A 6,000-nucleotide genomic window follows, 5' to 3' on the forward strand; every position below is an offset into this window, starting at 1 on the left:
GCAACAGAAATTGTATGGCGGGCCATGAATTCTCACAAAATTGGAATTGGGGTGCAGGAGGGTGTGCAGGCTCTGGAGTGGGGCTAGGGATGAGAGATTTGGAGTGCAGGAGGGTGCTCCAGGCTGGGATCGAGGGGTTTGGAGAGTGGGAGGGGTAACTAGTCATTTCAAGTACTGCAGAATAAGACTTTCAGAGTAAAGGTTTAGATGACAGATTACTGTCATACCATAAGTGTTACACAAATGACCAAATATAGAATATTCTCTCTGTCCAGAGAATAGCATGACTGGGGGTAGAGGGACAAGAACATAGGAATTGCCATGATGGATCAGTCTTCTGGTCCATCTATGCCAATATTTTGTCTCTGACAGCGGCCAGCACCAGATCCTTTGGAGAAAGGTAGAAGAATCCTCGTATTAGGCAGATGTGGGATAATCTCCCCCCCCCTTTTAGGTTTGTTCTTAATCCCTAGTAATTAGATTAGTTTAAACCTTGAAGCATGACATTTGACATTTCTTCCAAAATGTGTTCAAGTTCACAGTTTTAACTCTGGATATTCTTGTCATCCATACAATGCAAGATAGATAACAAAAAAATCAGTGATTAAAAAAAAACAACCAGATGATTTTATTTAAATTAAATACAGGGTTGTTTTTTTAAATTAACCTATTTAAAGTTAAATTTGAAACTGACAATCTATTAAAACTAATTTAAATTAAAATACAAAAAATATTCAACAGTACATTTGCTGTCAAGTTTTAAAGAAAGGCAAACAACTAGGGCTGTCAATTAATCACAGTTACCTCACATGATTAACTGAAAAAAGATTAATCGCGATTTCATATAGATCTTGTATTCTGTGTTGTAATTGAAATCAAAGTGTACACTTTGATTATAAATATTTGCACTGTAAAAATGATAAACAGAAGAAATAGTATTTTTTCAATTCACCTCATACAAGTACTGTAGTGCAATCTCTTTATTGTGAAAGTGTAACTTACAAATGTAGATTTTTTTTTGTTACATAACTGCACTCAGAAACAAAGCAATGTAAAACTTTAGAGCCTACAAATCCACTCAGTCCTACTTCTTGTTCAGCCAATTGCTACGACAAACAAGTTTGTTTACATTTACAGGAGATAATGCTGTCCTCTTCTTATTTACAATGTCACCAGAAAGTGGGAACAGGCATTCGCATGGCACTTTTGTAGCCAGCATTGCAAGGTATTACGTGCCAGATATGGTAAACATTCGTATGCTCCTTCATGCTTCAGCCACCATTCCAGAGGACATGCTTCCATGCTTGATGACGCTCGTTAAAAAAATAATGCATTAATTAAATTTATGACTTAACTTCTTGGGGAAGAACTGTACATCCCCTGCTCTTTTACCCACATTATGCCATATAGTTCATGTCATGGCAGTCTCAGATGATGACCCAGCACATGTTGTTATTCGTTTTAAGAACACTTTCACTGCAAATTTGACAAAACGCAAAGTACCAATGTGAGATTTGTAAAGATCGACCCAAGATTTAAGAATCTGAAGTGCCTTCCAAAATCAGAGAGGGACGAGGTGTGGAGCATGCTTTCAGAAGTCTTAAAAGAGCAACACTCCAATGCAGAAACTACAGAACCCGAACCACCAAAAAAGAAAATGACCCTTCTGCTGGTGGCATCTGACTCAGATGATGAAAATGAACATGCGTCGGTCCGCATTGCTTTGGATGATTTTCAAGCAGAACCAGTCATCAGCATGGATTCATGATTCATCCCCTGGAATGGTGGTGGAAACATGAAGGGACATATGAATCTTTAGTGCATCTGGCACGTAAATATCTTGCACTACAACAGTATCATAAGAATGCCTGTTCTCAATTTCAGGTGACATTGTCAACAAGAAGAGGACAATATTATCTCCTGCAAATGTAAACAATCTTGTTTTCTGAGCGACTGGCTGAACAAAAAGTAGGAGTGAGTGGACTTGCAAGCACTAAAATTTTGCATTGTTCTATTTTTGAATGCAGTTATTTTGTACATAATTCTATATTTGTAAGTTCAACTTTTATGATAAAGAGATTGCACTACAGTACTTGTATTAGGTAAATTGAAAAATATTATTTATTTTGTCTTTTGACAGTGCAAACACTCGTAATCAAAAATAAAAAGTGAGCACAGTACACTTTATATTCTGTGTTGTAATTAAACCAATATTTGAAATGTAGAAAACATCCAAAAATATTTAAATAAATGGTATTCTATTTTTTTTAATGGCACAATTAATTTTTAAAATCACTTGACAGCCTTACAAACAACTGATCTGGTGGAAATTACTAGCTAAGCACCTGGAACCAGAATTTGTTAAAAGTGTTATATCATCTTTTGACAGCAGTAACCTCTTTTGTAGGAGCAGAGAGAACATTTTATTCATTTCAGTTTATTCAAGTAGTTCAATTCAATGACAAGTTCATTCAAAGTTAAGAAACCAATTGGGAGTTGAAAAGAAAAAAAAAGGAGGAAAGGTGTGAGAAGATGAAATCCTCTAGTTCTAAAATCTTGAATTACACGATGAGCAAAACCAATCAGTTCAAATATTTAATAATGGCCTTTTCAATCTAGCAGAGAAATCCAATGGCTGGAAGTTGAAGCTAAGGAAATTCAGACCATTGAAACAATTTGGCAAGTATTGTGATGGATTTGCCTTCACTGACAATTTTTAAATCAAGATTGGATTTTTTTTGACATATATGTTCTAGGAATTATTCTGGGGAAGTTCTATGGCTTGCGTTATACAGAAGGTCAGACTAGATCAGTGGTTCTCAAACTTTTGTACTGGTGCCCCCTTTCACACAGCAAGCCTCTGAGTGCGACCCCACCTTATAAATTAAAAACACTTTTTAATATATTTAACACTATTATAAATGCTGGAGGCAAAGCGGGGTTTGGGGTGGAGGCTGACAACTCACGACCCCCCATGTAATAACCTCGCGACCCCCTGAGGGGTCCCACCCCCAGTTTGAGAACTCCTGGACTAGATGATTATAATGGTCCCTTCTGGCAGAGCTGTAGGTATGCTTGCTTGCCCCAGGTGCTAAAATGCCTATTTGCTCTCCCTACCGTTTTTTCATAATTTTTCTGCCCCATTTGACTTTGCACCTTGCCTCGCCCTGCTTATGGCCCTGCTTTCTGGTCTTGGAATCTATGAATTCTCCATCCCATTCCTCATGCAGCCTAACAGTTAGATTGCTTTTTTAAAAGTGCAGCTGCACATTGAGACAATGTCTTCACTGAGTGTCCACAGTGACACTCAGGCTCCTTTCTTGAGTTGATAACATTAATTTAGAACCTTGTCAGGTATATGAGCAGTTTAAATTAAAGGGAGTTAAAAAGAGAAAGTGGTGATAAACAAGAAGGCAAATCAACATTGCTGAGAATGGAATAAAAAGAACACAGGGATCGCCTAGGCCAGTGGTTCTCACAACAAATTTTTGGTGGCCCCAGAGTGCGGCCATTAACTCTTGCTGAGTATTAGAGGGGTAGCCGAGTTAGTCTGGATCTGTAAAAGCAGCAAAGAGTCCTGCGGCACCTTATAGACTAACAGACGTCTTTGCTGCTTTAACTCTTGCTGGTGGCTGCACTGACACTTTTCCCCAATATACCTAATTAACTGTAGGAAAAACAAATATATATGCACATATACATGATCAAATCATTGTAATTTATGTGGCTTTTTTTTTTCAGACTCAATAATAAAAATAATGTACAGTTGTCTCTATATTCTTTACTGGACCTAAACAGAATAGAAACAAATAAGGTGCTTTGCATGTTCTTGTCTTTTGTTGTTGTTTCTTTTTTTCTTTTTAGACTTGGTAGCTAGTAAGGCTGTTTCTGTAAAAAGTGGTATTTGTATGTTTGTTAATATCACTTTCCATAGCAGCAGACTTGCTAGCTAGCTGGGAGGCAGTGAAAAGTGATATCAACAAACATACAAATATTACTTCTCACAACAGACATACTCAGCCCTGGCAAGCTGGGGGACAAATTAAGCCCTGGATGGGGAGGTGAGTAGGGAGGCAGCTGGGGTCCAGGGGCAATGGCTAGAGGAAGCAGTGGGTGCCTGGGGGACTGGAGGGAAGGCTGGGGGAGGCAGTGGGGGCCAAGAGTGATGGGGAGGAGTGCAGAGACCAGAACCCTATAGCCACACAGTCAGGCATGGGGGCTAGAGGACACAGCAGGGGCCAGGAGCAATGGGGGCAAGAGGGGGTAGCCTGGGGCTGGCTCCTGCCGTTGCACAGCTGGGGGCTGGAGCCTGAAGCCCAATGGCTGGAGCCAGGTGCCCACCACCACGCGGCCAGGGAATGGAGCATGCAGCTGAAACCATAGGTGCCAACTCCATGGGTGCTCCAGGGCTGGAGCACCCACAGAAGAAAAATAGTGGGTGCTCAGCACCCACCAGCCACTTGCTGATCAGCTGTTTGGCGAAGAGCAGGAGCCACTGGGGGGAGGGGCAGAAGGGGACAGGAAGAGGTGGGGCCTTAAGGGAGGGGGCAGAGTGGGTGCTGAGCCTCAAGGTGGAGGAGCACTCCCCTGCCAGAAAAATGAACACTGGGGCCTGGGGGACCCACTGGGGGAGGCTGAGGTTGGATCCCATGTCCAGAGCCCAAAACCCTGTGGCTGGAGCCCTTTGCCATGCGGTTGAAGCCCAGAGATGGAGCCTGAAGCCCCACAGTCAGAGCCCATGGCAGGAGCCCAGGAGCTCGGTGCTGCATGCTCTGGGGCCAGGGTCGATGGGAGGGAATGGTGCGCCTGGGAGCAGAGCCCAATACTTGCCACACCTTAGCGCAAGCGCAAGCCCAAGCCCCGCTGCCTCCAGGGTTTGTGGCGCCTGAGGGGGGCAGGGCCCAGCCCCTGCTGGCGGCTCCAGGGGCGGGGCCACCGCTTAGCCCCGCCCCAACCGCCGCACGAAGCGCCCCCGGTGGAAGCAGGCAGCCGCGGGTGCCGCACTGGAGAAACGCGGGGCGGGACTAACCCGCAAAGGTCTGCGCACAGCCTGGCCCGCAGGGCTACGGCCGCGCTTCCAGACCGGCTAAGGGCACGGAACTGACGCCAGGGGATGGAGACAAGCCGCAGCCGCAGGGTCCCCGGAGGCGCAGGAAGGAGACACTCTGCCTCTCCCCCCCCCCCGTGCAACCGGGGGCGGTTTGCTCAGGGTGAGCCCCTCCCTTGGGCGTCCGGACCCCGCTCTCCCGCCCTTTCTAATTCGCCCATCCGCGCCCGCCCAGCCGCCCCCCGTCTAGGCAGCTCGGCGGTGCTGGATCCCCGGGCTCCCGCTGCTCGGGGGCTGTGGGGGGGATCCGCCGGCTTCCCGGCCCGCGGGCGGAGGGGGACAGGGCGGCGGCCCTTACCTGAAGAGGCGGCGGCGGCGGCGGTAGTGTGCAGCGCGCCGGGCTCATACTGGGCGGCCCGGCGGCGGGAGCCGCTATTTAAGCAACTGAGGCAGCGCCCAGGGGCCGATGGGCGGCGCTGGCTGCGGGCTCGGGGCCAGGCGGCGCGGACGTGCCTGGACCGGCTCTGACTGGCACCTTCTGCGACCTTGAGCGCAGGGCAGGGCAGGCGGCGCGCTGTGCCCGGGCGCTGCCCCCGCCCCGCGTCTCCTCGGCAGCCTGAGGGCGGCGGCGGCGGCGAGCTGCAGGGCGTGGGGGACGCGGCGCCCAGGGCGGCCAGTTCACAGAGGTCGCGGCGGCGCCAGGGCGCAGCGACGAGCCCAGCAGCAGCCCCAGGCCCCCATGCAGGGACCCGAAACTCCCGGGGGCAGATTCCCTGCGCTCGCCCACCCCACAGGTGCAATGTACAGCCGGGCCCAGCCCCCCCGCAACGGCAGGGCAGGGACACTGCCATGGGAGTGAGTTAACAATACACACAGCGCAGGACAGCTGGAAGGGACCTGGCTAAATCACCAAGTCCAGCTCCCTGCGCTGGGTTAGGACCAACCAGTAAACC

At 47.9% G+C, this 6,000-nt stretch overlaps 1 protein-coding gene across 6 annotated transcripts in view; it reads right to left on the reverse strand.

The window, feature by feature from the left end:
* Positions 1-5,637, reverse strand: part of TMEM171 (transmembrane protein 171) — a 28,685-nt gene extending 23,048 nt beyond the window's left edge. For 2 of the 6 annotated variants that reach the window (XM_045020281.1, XM_045020278.1), the window contains exon 1: positions 5,406-5,558. The gene's annotated coding sequence lies outside the window, so the exon portion shown is untranslated. Of the gene's footprint in view, positions 1-5,405 lie in introns of all 6 variants that reach the window. The other 4 variants (XM_045020280.1, XM_045020279.1, XM_045020282.1 and 1 more) reach the window with 3 other exon arrangements.
* Positions 5,638-6,000: the final 363 nt, after the last annotated feature.

This window comes from Mauremys mutica, chromosome 6 (genome assembly GCF_020497125.1).
Source record: "Mauremys mutica isolate MM-2020 ecotype Southern chromosome 6, ASM2049712v1, whole genome shotgun sequence".
Classification (NCBI taxonomy): domain Eukaryota; kingdom Metazoa; phylum Chordata; order Testudines; family Geoemydidae; genus Mauremys; species Mauremys mutica.